Source organism: Heloderma suspectum, chromosome 5 (genome assembly GCF_057233095.1).
Source record: "Heloderma suspectum isolate Gila_16-S chromosome 5, 16-S_ref, whole genome shotgun sequence".
Classification (NCBI taxonomy): Eukaryota; Metazoa; Chordata; class Lepidosauria; order Squamata; family Helodermatidae; genus Heloderma; species Heloderma suspectum.
In genome coordinates, this window is record NC_139462.1 from 213,249,061 (window position 1) to 213,263,532 (window position 14,472).

The window sequence follows — 14,472 nt, forward strand, 5'->3', positions numbered from 1 at the left end:
TTCTGCAAGAGGGTTCGCAATGATTTACATAATTTACCTCAGCATTTAACGTTTAGCGTATTGTCCTCCATTCCATTCAATGTTTCCGCAGCAGAAACATATGTATTTTCCTATGAATAAATATGCATACATTTCAGTAAAGTACCCCCCCAAAAAGAGCGAGATCCAGAAGACCACTGACCCAGTGTGGCCTGAGGGGATCAGTCCTCAGCAGATTCCACAAGTCAGATTCTTAGAAATCCAAGCTTATTTTAGTCCATCTGTCTGTCTCCAGCATCTCTACCACACAGACATTCTTTCGAATGGGGAAAGTATGCATTTCGGCACTTAAAAAAGAAAGCATGAAAATGCACATGTCCCCAGAATGCACATTTTTCAAGTCCTCTTTTTTTAATGCACATACATTTTGCGAACAAGCATCACAAGCTCAGGGATGGCACGTTTTGCCCACAAAAATGTATTCACGTTCAGGGAGTGAACAGGGAAAGTTCTGATCGTAAATGAATTCTTGTCTGTCCCTAGGTATAGGGCTGTTATCTTTCACCCTCCAGGTATTTCAGGGTTCTAACCAGGGTATGCTAACTCAACCTCTCAGGTGACCAAGAAGAATGAGCCCATCAGTCCAATTACTAGCGTTGAAACAATAAGGAGTAAGCAAACAATAAATGCCTCCCCAAAATTTCTAAACAACTCCCTTGTGGATGGCTCACACTAACCCACTACTGTGGCACTGGGCAGATGGGTGGGAGGCTGCACTGGACCAGAAAACAGGTTGAGAGAGAGGTGAGGCCACACGCTTCCCTTCCCTCATGGGCACCCATATTGTGGAGCGCTTCTGACATAGCCTTGATGTACTCTCCTTCCTTCCATGGGTGGGTGGACTACCCCTGTTACAGTGATGGTGAGATTCTGAATCATTGAGGCTTCAAGGCAAAACTGCCTGACTTCTTCCCAGACTGGATGGGACCTTCCCTGCCTCCTCTTCCTTGGCATGATTTTCCAAAGCTGGGGGCTGCCCCCACAAAAATGTCTCATACAGGCTGTGTCCACAAGGAACTCTTGTCACAAAGGCTTCAGTTGTTCTGGAACACAAGTGGTGCTTTTGAGATATCCAGGAATCACAGAATTCTAGAGCAGGGATTCAAATAAGAACACCCTCTTTCCTCACCAAAAAATTCTGATGGGCAGATCCAGATTCATTCTAGGTCTGCACAACATCACTAAGCTTTGGGTAAAAAACTGAAATAGTTCCTTTGATCGTGGCCAATATTTTTAAACCTTCCTTGTGCAAACTGAAACAAAACAAAGCACCTTGTTATTGAAAAGCGTTATGGGCCATGATGTATGGAATGGGATTTCCAGGCAACGTGAAAAACTGAAAAGCTCCAAAAGTAAATATGCCATCCATAAGAGCCCTTTAAAATCCTGTTAATCAGATGTGTACAGACAGTTTCTAATTGTTTATACAAGTTCCTCTGGCATCTAATATTGTATTAAACTACAGTGGTAGGATTGCAGTTACTTATGCAAAAAAAATCACAACTGATAGAAATATTTATCAGGGTGTTCGCTAAACTGAAAAACTGGTGAAGCAAGTAATAATATTTAAAACAAATAGGAAACCACAAATGAAAATGAAGCAGCTGAATAATTACACAATATGCAGAATAAATTATATCAAAATTCCAGCTTTGTTTCGAATCAATAATGCTGAAATGTGACAGCTAGTTGATGGCATGGGACAAAAATAAATAAATAAATAAAATTAATCCAGCCAAAATATCTTTGTAAACCGATACTAGACAATTGAATCTTTGCTGTTGTTCCTTAATGAAAAACAATTGGTTCCTGAAAAATGATTTGCTGCTTGTGTTGCTAACTATCCAAGAAATTATAACGCTAAGCAGGAGTCCTGCTTCTAAATTCATTGTTTCAATTTGTTCAATAACCAGCAGTAATATGCCCTTGTGTGGGATAATATTAGCTATTTGGAACAATATTAAGAACCATATTGGAACACAGAATGCAACCTGAATTTCAGCCCCAATCTCAGTGCATTGAGACTCTGTATGTGCTGATACACACTTGGGGTTGTAGTGTACATAATGTTAGTCCTACTTAGAGTAGACCCAATGAAATGGATGGTACTTAAGTTAGATTAACATTGGATACAACCTTTGGATTCCCCCAGCCCTTCCTGACCATGCAGGCTGGTTTGTTTCATTCCAGAGACATGCATATAGGAAGGTGCTCAGTCCATCCTGTCTCTGTGTATGCTATGTCATTAAATAGATGACCTGGACCAGTGTACAGTAGTGGGCTGGATGAATGCCAGCCAACTGAAATTGAATCCTGGTAAGATGGAGGCTGTGTGGGTAGGTGGTTCCTGGATCTGGGGGTTGGGTAATTTACCTGTCCAGGATGGCACTGTACTCCCCCTACAGGGACAGGTGCATAGACTGGGGCCACTCCTAGAGTCTTCTCTGTCACTTGATACCCAAGTTTTAAATAAACTTGTTGGATTAACATAATACACAGTTGGAGGCAGTGACAATGAGGGAACATCAGCTCCTAATGAATCTTGGTCTTGATTATGAGTCTAGTGCCTTGAGTGCCATTTTTTGGTAGAAAGGCAGGCAGGCAGGGCACAAAATAAATAAACAAACAAACAAACAAACAATCTAGTGGGTTGGATCCAGGTGTAATTATACTTAGAGTCAATCCATTGAAATTAATGTGATATATGTTATACTTTCTTGTTATACTCATTAGTCATAACTAACATGTCTTGTTGCTTTCAACAGATCTAAGTATAACTAAGTATAACTAAATCTGGATACCTTTCATTACAATTTAGACACAGAGGATCTCTACACCTCAAGTTTATTGTGCATTCATGGTTGCTCACTCACTGAATTGTGTGGGTCCTTTACATGATGTCGTTGTTGTCCAGTCTTTATTCCACTATTTCCTCCCACCTATCCTGTGTTTTCCTCAAACAGAAAAAATTGGGTATTTTTCCAGATAAGCGCAAATGGAGTGCCATGTCCTCCCCGTGTATTTCTCCCCTAGCATGAATGAACTGCTGAGTGTGGTTGCTGGGGACATGGTGTGATGTCGAAGGTAGGGATGGGGGAGAATTTCTCCCCGAAACTTCAAGGGGCTGAGTGCCAACGCATTCGGCCCCCTGAAATCGGCGGTGAAATTCTCTGCCCCTCCACCACCCCCGGGATGGGACTTACCTTTCACGAATGTTCCTCCCGGCGGCAGGTCCTGGCAGCGGTTCGTCGGGTCTTCGTCAGGGGCGGGGGCGGCAGCTGGTCTTTCGACCAGCTGCCGCCGCCGCCATTACAAGTGCAGTAAAAAAAAAAAAACCCGTGATAGGCTACATAATGATTAACGTAGCCTATCACGGCTAGATCTCCAAAGTCAGCCGTGATAGGCTACGTTAATTGTCACGTAGCCTATCACGGGTGACTTTGAAAAAAAAAAACACATACGCAAATGGCAGCCCCCATAGGGAGCCGCCATTTGCATTCCTTATTTGGTCCCTGTAGTCTACGTAAAGATTTACGTAGACTACGGCGAAAATAAGGGCAACGCTACGTAAATCTTTACGTAGGCTACAGGGACCAAATAAGGAACGCAAATGGCGGCTCCCTATGGGGGCCGCCATTTGCATACGCGCTTTTTTTTTTTCCAAAGTCACCCGTGATAGGCTACGTGATGATTTACGTAGCCTATCACGGCTGACTTTGGAAATCTAGCCATGATAGGCTACGTTAATCGTTACGTAGCCTATCACGGGGGTGTTTTTTTTTTTTCGTGGCCGGGTAGACGGAGCGCTTCTACCCGGCCTGAATTTCGCCGGCGAGGGATGGGGCGCCTCCCGCCCAGCCTGAATTTTGGCCGGGCGAGGCGGGGCGCCTCCCCCCCTTGCATGAACTTCGGGGGGAGAAGCGAAGCACCTCCCCCCCACCGCGAAGCAAGCTTCGAGGACAGGTAAGGGACTTTCGTCCATCCCTAGTCAAAGGTGGAGATGAAGGTCTGATGGGGGTTCAGCCTTTCCGCTCCTACGCCATTTTGGCTCCTCGCCATTTTCAGCCTGCCTGTTCAAAACAGAGAGGCAGAGCAGCAGCGAGGGGGATGGCGGCAGAGCAGAGGAGCAGCAGAGGGGCTGTGTGGTAAGGACTGGCCAAAAGCATGGAAGAGGGAGGCAGGGCCCGGGGAGATCGGGGGGGGGCTGTCCGCGTGTCAGTCCCCATCCACCAGTAATGTTCAAGGGGAAGGAAATGGGCAGAAACCCAGGTGCAAGTATCACTGAGCCTGGAGCATGTGTAATGCCTCTTCACGGAAACATAACACTATGGGAATGGCCATCTACAGAGAAGGAAGCGCGTGCAAAGGGAGTCAGTTGTGATCCTGCATTTAAAATGGAAGTGGAAAGCCCCATTTTAAATGCAGGATTTTAGGCTGGTGTAGAAATCCCCACAGAATCAGAGCTCATTATACATATAAAAATAACTAACACGATAGACTTATAGCATGGCTCAACAAATGGCAAATTCACTATTTCTAATACATGCTTCATATGACAGTCTTAGCTCATGAAGTTAGTTTACATTATTGGCCTCTCTCCCTTTCACTACAGCCACTACTTACTTACTTGTTCCCCATATGTGCCTCATAACCTTCCATCTGCCATATACACACACACAGAGACACTTCTTCCACGTCCCCCAAGGTTTCATCTATCTATCTATCTATCTATCTATCTATCTATCTATCTATCTATCATCTATTTATTACATTTACATCTCGCCTTTTTTCCTCCTTAAGGAACCCAAGGTGGTGTACATAGTCCTCCTTCTCCTCCATTTTATCCTCACAACAACAACCCTGTAAGGTGGGTTGGGCTGAGAGCCTGTGACTGGCCCAAAGTCACCTAGTGAGCTTCTACGGCTGAATGGGGACTAGAACCCGGATCTCCTGACTCCCAGATAAAGGATCTTCTGTAATTCGTTCCCAGCCCTGATTGCTTCCCTTTTCCAAACTTCTCTAATAAATCATCAGAGAGGATGGAAAAGGGAGAGGCTGCTTTGACACTGAGAATCTTTATCTCTGAGAAAGCAGTAGCCGAAATGTAAAAGGGATAAGACATTTAGGTCCGATGCTGAGAGTCTAAGTTTAGTTTAAGTGAGCATACTTGAAATGAACTTCCAGAGATAATTAGGAAAGTGAAGTCTATATAAGCCCTGGGATAAGTAGGATTGAAAGATACTGAATACCTGGCAATGGCTATAGTATATCCAATGCTGTTTGCCTGCAAAGTAATTGCAGAGTTACAGTTTGCACATCTCTCTCTCGCTCCCCACCCCCCAATCTCTTGGAAGTAGTTTCTAGTTTATAAAAGAGCAACTGGAAGAGGAGGGAAATGGGGAAATGTAGTACTGTCACATACAGAATAGCTAAAGCAATGTGTCTTCTTTTTCTCCACCTTCCCTAAAATTACTCTGTTTCTGAGAGTGAATGTTTGCCCTCATTAGATAATCCAGTCGTCTGTTTGATAGTTGTTGTTGTTCAGTCGTTCAGTCGTGTCCGACTCTTCGTGACCCCATGGACCATAGCATGCCAGGCCTTCCTGTCCTGCGCTCTCTCCCGGAGCGTGCTCAAGTTCTGTTTGATAGAGGTAGTCACATCTACCATGGATAATGAACATTTCAAGAACACTAGTATAACCAAAACCTTGCCCTACCCACCTCTCTTTACAGATGTGGGGAAACAGGATAAAATGGTGGGGTGCTAGGACTCAGTGAGCATTGTCTGGATTCTACCCATTAACACAACAGAGCTGAAAGAAATCTGCTGTGAAGGCAGGCAGGTGGACATTGGGTGGGTATATAAAGAGAGTTCTCCCCCAAAATGCTGAAGAGAAGAGGGTGGCAAAGGCTCCAGAAGCTGCTATAGACCCAGGAGTCCAAGCTGAAGACTGTCTGTGTCATCCCTGCTCTTATAGCTACATGGAGATCAAAAGGAAGTTGTGCCGCAATAAGCTAGAAGTGAAAGACTGTCTGCCACAGCCTGTCTAGTCGTTGACTGAGGTGTTCTCAGGTGTTAAATGAGCTGCATTTAAAAGAGGTGTACTTGGCCTTTGCGATACTTCCCATGGTGTTTTGCGGTGGTGCCCAGGACAGTTTCTCAGATGGCCAAATGTGCCCATGCCACAAAAATCCCTGGCCTAGGGATAGGAAAGAATGTGTGCTTTTCAGAGAGGCTGAGGAGATGAGTTGAGCTCTGAAGAGACTGGGGGGACAAAGGAAACAATATATTGGGGAAAAGCCTCATAGATGGCCCATTAATAGAAAGGGCCATTCAAAGGGCTGAAGTCTATAGGACAGAATGATTCAGAAGAGAAAGGCTATCACACCTTTTTCAAGAATTCCCCTTGAGATTATTTTTTGAGAAATTCTGTTATGAAAAGCAGACAAATATTCAAACCCCAAGGAACACAGTCTATGGATGGTATCACATTCCAGGAAGTAAACGTTTCCCATTTTGAATCATTTAGCACTTCTGCAGTTTTATATTTCTATATCTATATAGATATACATATATACCATCAAGTCTGTAAGCTTTTAGTAGGATATTATATTATTATACTATATGAAATCATATTATATTATAATGAAAATGTACTAATTCAGGTATTTTCAAATACATTGCACCAAGTCCCCTTCTGCCTGACTGACAGAGACTATTTCTGCCTGGGTGACAGAGACCCTGGCTGGAGATCTCTTGTGTATAAATCTAGTATTGGCTCAGCTGCATTGCAACAGTTGTTGTTATAGTATTAAAGGTTAATTCCCACATGCAGATACATCACTGGATATCTCATTGTGAGTTGTGTCTGACTCCACTAGTGAAAAGCATACAGTCACAGTGTTGAGATTGCATCAGCTAGTAGAACTTGATCATTCACACACACACACACACACACACACACACGTGGATTTCTCATGAGTGCATAGATGTTTAAGCAGTGACCCGGCATGTGTGAACCCAGTCCATATTTGATTTGTTGAATGAGGAGATCTGATGGCCATATATGTACAAACACAAAATCATGAAGACGAAAGCAAACCATGGTAACCACGTGGCAATATGGTGACTAATTATACTTTTCCATTTTGCCCTAATGAATTGTGAAGGGCATTTATTTAACAAGCCCCTTCTGAAGCTTTTGTACATGATTGCAAATGACACGTGTGACGTCCAGCAGGCCTTTCTTTTGCATAATGGTCACAGATTATACTTAGGAGCGGAAACATGGAGGCAAAGTGACAGCTCCAGTCACTTAATGAGAAGTTTATTAAGAAACTAGGGCTGATTATCAGCTGCAAATTAACCATAATGTGTGTAATCAGCAGAGATGTCACACTGGAGGAAGAAAGATGATAAACAGCCTGAAATGTTCATTCCCCTGTTAATCAAAAAGTACCTACCACTCATTTGAAGACCTCATCTGCAAGAATCCATGGATACATAACTTTGGGGTGGATGAGAAGTATTCTTTGGGATAAATACCAGCATTTAGTAGACACGTGAAGAGGGGCGGGGAACAAACTTCTTTCATTGGCATTGAATCAATACAACCAAAGATACATTGGACTGCTATGGATTATATTTCCCAGATCCATTTTGGCCCTATCTGTGGAGCCAGCATGGTGACATGTCCATGCAGAATGGCCCTGTGCACTTGGGCCCAAATTATGTGTTTGATTCCTCGGCAGATTTTGGTTGAACATTAGGAGAAACATCTTGATGGTAAGAGCAAATACAAAAGGGATGGTGGCTCTCCATTACGAGCATAACAGTGGAAATGAAGAGACAAGACACAAGTGATTGGTATCAAACTGGGCCATGTGTATTGATCGATCTGCAAAGGGGAGGCCCTGACAGGCAACTAATCTGTGCTAGCCACTAGCTAGGCACTCTATCAGGTGAAACATTCAAAGCCTGCTGAGTGGTGTCAAAGAGATTGCCACCCCCAGGACTACCCCTTTTGGGGGAGGTAGGCCTTCCCCTGTCACCCCCTCCTGGGCCATGAAACACCAGGTGAGTGAGGTCAGTTGGCCTCACAGACAACCCTTATCCTCCCGATGGGCCACGAAACACAGAGCAGGATGCCTCAGGCATCACCTGTCACCGACACAGTGCCCCTGAGTGTTCACCATCCTTGTTCTCCTCCCATTGCTCATCCCTGACAGCCAACCCGGAAATGTGACTGGATAACCTGACCAACAAATAAGGCCAAATTGAACCTAGTGGACACATCCTCCCCAATTAACTGTGTGAAGTAGGCAAAAAAGACCCACAGCCCTGGCCAATCAGACTGTGAGCCAAAAAATTCCTACTCGGCCCCTAAAATGGTGACCAGCAAAACCCACACTGCATACTGGGAGGGAGGGAGGGAAGGAGCCATGCTGCAAAGAGGTGTTGAGGAGGGGCAATGTCTGGACCATTCCTCTGTCTGGACCATTCCACTTCTGTCCAACAATGGAATGATGGCACATGGGCTTAGTCACAGCTTGACCTGGAAACGTCCTGTCAGGCCCAAAACATACCACTGTGCCCATGAATGGGCACATGCACCTGTTCCTAACAATTCAATGATCCAAGGGAAGAAAAAACCAACAGGTGAGCTTGAACACTACTTAATGTCACATCTTTAGTGCCCCGGGAATGACTGCATGTATAAATTGAAAGGCCTTGGAGCACCACCTGTCCCCACCTGAACCTTGTTAGGCAAGAACTAAGAGAGATGGCCGAGGAAGCAGTCCAGGTATGAAAGGAATGCAAAGGCTTGAAGGCCTCCCACCTCCCAGGTCACCCCCATGATCACTGAAATGAATACTTCAGTTAAGGGGGAACCATAGTGAAGAAAAGGGGATGGGGGCTTTCCCCACCCCATAACACAAACAGAAGCCACCACAGCCTCCACTGAGCCCAATTCCATAACACTGTATGGGAAACAAGGACACTCTTACACCTGTACCCCACAGGTTGATCCTGGGCTGAGAGCCAGATATGTATGACCTGTTGAGAGAACGAATATCCCAAGTAATAGGCCCATTTGTACACATTGTCTATGGCTGTTGCCACTACTAGGAAAGATAGACCACCCCAAAGAAATCTGTCAATACTGCAGCAGAGGACAATTGCATCATAAAGGGAGTTGCACTGAAGGCTGCTGACCCCACATATGTGGAGAAAAACCAGGGGGATGATATCCTTCCTCAATTACATCCACTGGTCAGATGCCAGCCAAACTCCGTAGGGTGCACCGGGCCCTAAACCCTGTGGTGTATGTCAAGCTGCTCTCAGACTCGACCAGAAGACAAATGCAGCCAGCTCACTGCCAATAGTCTGGGCCAGGAGTCCTACTCTCCAGGAATGGATGAGGGACCATAACGGTAAACTACCAAGATGGCAACAACTACCACAGATGACTGTCAGAGCCAAAAGCCACAGATTCCTTATCTACCCAGGTATAGGAGGCCCTTGTACTGTGATCTATGGGGTGCGCCATGGCTTGCCCAGCTTAAATTCACCACTCCCCATGAGAACCTCTGGCATGGTCTCTGGAAGTGCCAGCACCCAGGGAACCTCCCCTTACCATAACATTTGCATTCGACCATGCCACAAAAACGCCAGCACCAGCGTTGTCCCTGTCAGTTATATTCCTCATGAGAAACCAGGTATTGTGCAGGAGGCAGTGCAAACTAAATGCTACAACCTGAGCCATAACTTTCAGATTGAGGGAGGACTGTGTCATAAAGACAAGAATAGAGGGCTTCACATGCAAAAGAATTAAAGAATTAGGCATTAGGCATTAAATCAGCCCGTATAAGTGCTGCCATGTATAGGAGAAGTTCCAGTAAATGGGATCCTGAGAGATAAGAGGGCCAACCCTTGGGCCTGCCACTCCGCACATAATGATCCTGCCAATTGACCCTAAGACCCAGCCCCCTAGTGGCATCAGGGTATATCTGCAGCTCCACCTTGATGAGGAACTCATGTTTCCAGAAAGGAAAGTCTAGTAAGCTCTGGAAAAATTGAGGCTCTAAGAAATCCTCTCCCAGAGTGGGGAGGAAACCCTAACTTGATGGTGTAGGAGCCAAAGCCCTTGTGTGGCACAGCACAGCCTCCACCGAAAGGCCGGCATGGGACAACAGCCCTGCCGGCAAAATAAGGAGTCTGCCACTTCCTAAAGGGCATGAAGTGAGATGTTATAAGAGTGCCTGATCACCAAGATCTTCTCTTTCAATGCCTGGACCTCATCCCTTGAGATTTTACTGCACTGATAATGGAGTCCAACACAATCACCCAGGGACATTAAGATGGTCGGCAGGCCTTTGGTCCTCTAATCAGGAAGGATATTCCAGTTCCTTGGTCACTGTTCCGAACATTTAGATTAAATGAGAGGACTGGACAGCAACCCTCAGGGCCTGTAACAGAAAACTCACCTGAATTATGGACCATCCTGCCTCTCACCCCCATTCAAAAAGGTGCCCATTGGCTGCTGAGTCAAAAGGATCATAGGTCAATCTGCATCCCCATGGGCGCCCTTTAGGCACTATCACGTAGGAAGATACTCTCAGATTCATAACAGTCAAGGCTGCAAACAGGCATAGAATCCTGCATGCTGCACCTCCTTATCAATATTAATTTAATGAAATGTACCTGCTTTGGGTAAATTTTTGATTCAGAGAAAAGTGGGGATGAATCCCAGAACCCTACTAAAATGCTGGTTTCAAGCACACTGCATTCTCCTGCCACAGGACCACAATAACAATCATGGAGGGCTCAGTTCAAACTGGGGAGGGCCCCTTTTGGTAGGGCTATTGTCCCATGCCAGCCTTTCTGCCCCCTTTTATCCAGACTGGATAAATCCAGACTGGATTGCCCCTGCAATCCTTAAATCTTGGGGGCCACTGGGGCAAGAATATAATCCACTTCCCATTGAGCCTTCCAAGTATAATAAGCACACCTGGGCACAGGAAACCCATAAACAAAGTCCCCAGCTGAGGTGGGATACCATTGAATGAAGGAGTCAAAGGCCAATCCAACCCCTCTACAGAAAGTTCTGTTGGAGAATACCAAGTAGCCCATGTAGGACACCATCTTGTGTCTCACCCTGTCCTGTCCACCATCCTCTGACCTGTGTTGTCCTTCAATATCTTCACAGAAAGGGGGAGAAGTATATCTACCAACATACCCCTCCATAACTTCTCTGGTAGCTGGTGGTAGATAGCATCACATCCCACCTCACTTCCTTTTGCAGGGGCTCCCAGAGATGGACCACTGAAAACAATCTTAGGGTCCAGGCAGGTGTATATAGAATCATAGAATAGTAGGGTTGGAAGGGGCCTACTAGGCCGTCGAGTCCATCCCCTTGCTCAATGCAGGAATCCAAGTCAGAGCATCCCTGACAAATGGCTGTCCAGCCTCGTCTTGAAGGCCTCCAGTGAGGGAGAGCCCACCACCTCCCCAGGTAATTGGTTTCATTGTCATATTGCTCTTACAGTCATGAAGTTTTTCCTGATGTTCAGCCGGAATCTAACTTCCTGTAACTTGAGCCCATTATTCCGTGTCCTGCACTCTGGGATGATCAAGAAGAGATTCTGGCCTTCTTCTCTGTGACAACCTTTCAAGTACTTGGAGAGTGCTATCATATCTCCCCTCAGTCTTCTCTTCTCAAGGCTAAACATGCCCAGTTCTTTCAGCCTCTCTTCATAGGGCTTTGTTTCCAGTCCCCTGATCATCTTTGTTCCCCTCCTCTGAACCCTCTCCAGTTTGTCTGCATCCTTCTTAAAGGATATGGGTGGAGACAGTCAACCCACTAGCACTGGATGAGCAGATGGTTCCAAATATTAATGACAGATTAAGAAGCAATAGAGGCAGGAAGTTATGGACTGCCAAATAAGGAGCAGGGAGGGTGCTAGGGAAATGGTGAAGTGCAACAAGAAGTCCTTCAAGTTTCAGTGGGCAGGTTTGGCAACATTTGCGGCAGAATTGATAGATGTAGAGCAATTTCAGGAGGAGGAGTACAAAAAGCGAAAATAACTGTATTTACCTTGTTCCAGAGGAAGTGGGGCACAAAGGACTTGTTGGACATGAACTCTTGGAGTCCCACCACAGTGGGACCTTTACCAGCCTGTGGACATGTAATCCCCTCAGACTACAACAGCATTTGAAACAGAGAACACTGCAGCAAGGTTTCTTCTTGGATCGTGGGTATTCTGAGGAAAATAACAAGCATGGGGAGAGGCAAGGGATCTCAAGGGAAGGAGGCAAGAAAGTGAGGCTAGCTAAGTTTGTGTGTGTGTGTGGTTTTACTTGGCTTGAGACCCTGAAAAACCTGAGCACAATTCCCTGAATTCTCAGCTTGTCCACTGAAAAATTCACTGTGCTTAAAATCCACCCTGTTGCCCCACTGCAATGCATAGTTTCCCTGTTCACCCCCAAAGGTAGGCATCCAAATCTGCAGCCTGAGGAATGCGAGCATGCACACACAGTGACATCCCCCTCATGGTGGGTGGCCCCACACTGAAATGCATGCAGGCAGAATGCAGCAAGGAAAACTTCTCAGGGTGTGGGCCATTTCTAGGCATACAAGGCAGCAAGGCGGTTCAAGCAAGGGGAGAGAATTTTAGTCCTAGAAATGTGAGATAGACACTGGAATATGAGAGGGAGAGTGCTAGGGAGAATCACAAGGAATGGGCTGTGAGTAGGAACTCATGAGAAATTCATTTCAGTTTGTCATTCACGGACCCTTCAATAATGAGTCCGACAGCATGCGTGGATTTGAAAAAATGTGCATGAAAATATGTGTGCTTTTGAAAAATGTGCACAACTACACTGTAATCAATAGGAGAAGGATGTGCACATGTCATACATGTGCGCAATTGATATGTGCATTTGGAACAAATATGAATGAAAATATGCATGAATTTTCACGTGAAAGGAAAAATACAAAGCAAAGCCTGCAATCTGATACAGACCTGAGCCAGAACGAGCTTTGAGATGGAATTTGAAAAACTTCAGCGAGCTCAAGTTTTGCTGACTCGCACATCCCTAATTACAGGCCAAAGACCTTCTTCAATAAAGAAGTCTTTAGCTGCTGCCAGAAGGATAGCAGAGGGGAGCAAACCTACCCTTGGGAGGGAGCTCCACAGACTGGGAGCGGCCAGCAAAAAGGCCCTCTATTGTGTTGTCACCAAAATGCAGTTCTGATGGTGGCAGTCTCAAAATGCTGTTGACCGTTGTGGCTAGATACCCCCCTGTTGATTGGACTGGCAAATGTCCTGCTGCTTTTGCCCCAATGATGGCTTCTGCTGCATCTGAAAAATAAAGTTGGAGAGCCAGTGGTCTACACTGGATAAAGAGTCAGACCAGAGAGATCTGAGTTCAAAATCCATGCATGGTTGTAAAGCTCACTGGGTAATCTGGGGCTAGTTAGCATTTCTCAGCATAGCCTACTTCATAGAGTTCTTGTGAGGATAAAATAGGATAGCTGCATGGAGCTTCCCGATGGTGGGTGAGGATTTCTTAAAAAAAAAAAATGTGACAAATAACTGTAACTGGATGGTTGTAATACTGACCAACCCCACAAGATTCTTGTGAAGGCAAAAAAAGTTAAAGATAGCAAGGCACCAATTGTACTATATATGTGATTAATAACAATTTGCCTTTGGGATAAACATCCATTTAATGCCAGTTTCACTGCTGTTTCTGTGGATTAAATTGACATGATACTGACAGACATCTAGACAATCAAAAATGAAATGGCGCATACCTTAAGGGGTCTAGTATAGATGAGGATTATTTGTATTTACTTCTTTTTTCTTTCTTTCTTTTAAAGAGCAATACTGGCTGACCAATCTTTACTCTTTAGCACATTTGGTTGTAGCTAATCAACATCAACCAGGTTGAACCAGGGATGTCTACAGTGTTCCGAAGTTGATGAGGGAAGCCTGTTTGTGTCATCAAATGCTGCATAATGAAGCATGATAGACCAGTAGACATTCCTTCAGAACTGAGACCTGCACAGAAGACTCTGTTTCATTGTCTCTTGCCAGATGTTTTTGGAGGACAACATGCAAACTAAAATTTTAATCTGCAAAGCAATTTGGCCATGTATAATTCATTTTGCTCTATCCCCATGTCTCCCCCTTCCCTTGCTTCTCTGCAAATCTACATCTGCTTGATTTAATCACTTTACAACATCAGAGCATTTAGCAATGTGAATTAGACCTGGAGTGTGTGCAACTCAAATGTGGAATACAGGCCATACTGTGGCAATATCAAATAAAAGGGTGACTGTGAACATCAATGAATCAGAAACAACTTTTGTTTGGCCCAAAGCACCAACACCTTGCGATGTGACATATTTCTTCAAGTTTTGCATTA

At 45.0% G+C, this 14,472-nt stretch overlaps 1 long non-coding RNA gene across 1 annotated transcript; it reads left to right on the plus strand.

Moving 5' to 3' along the window:
• Positions 1–3,805: 3,805 nt before the first annotated feature.
• On the plus strand, positions 3,806–14,397 carry LOC146345144 (uncharacterized). The gene is made up of 3 exons (XR_014791888.1): positions 3,806–4,002; positions 12,147–12,293; positions 13,925–14,397. It is a non-coding gene; the product is annotated as an uncharacterized LOC146345144 (long non-coding RNA).
• Positions 14,398–14,472: the final 75 nt, after the last annotated feature.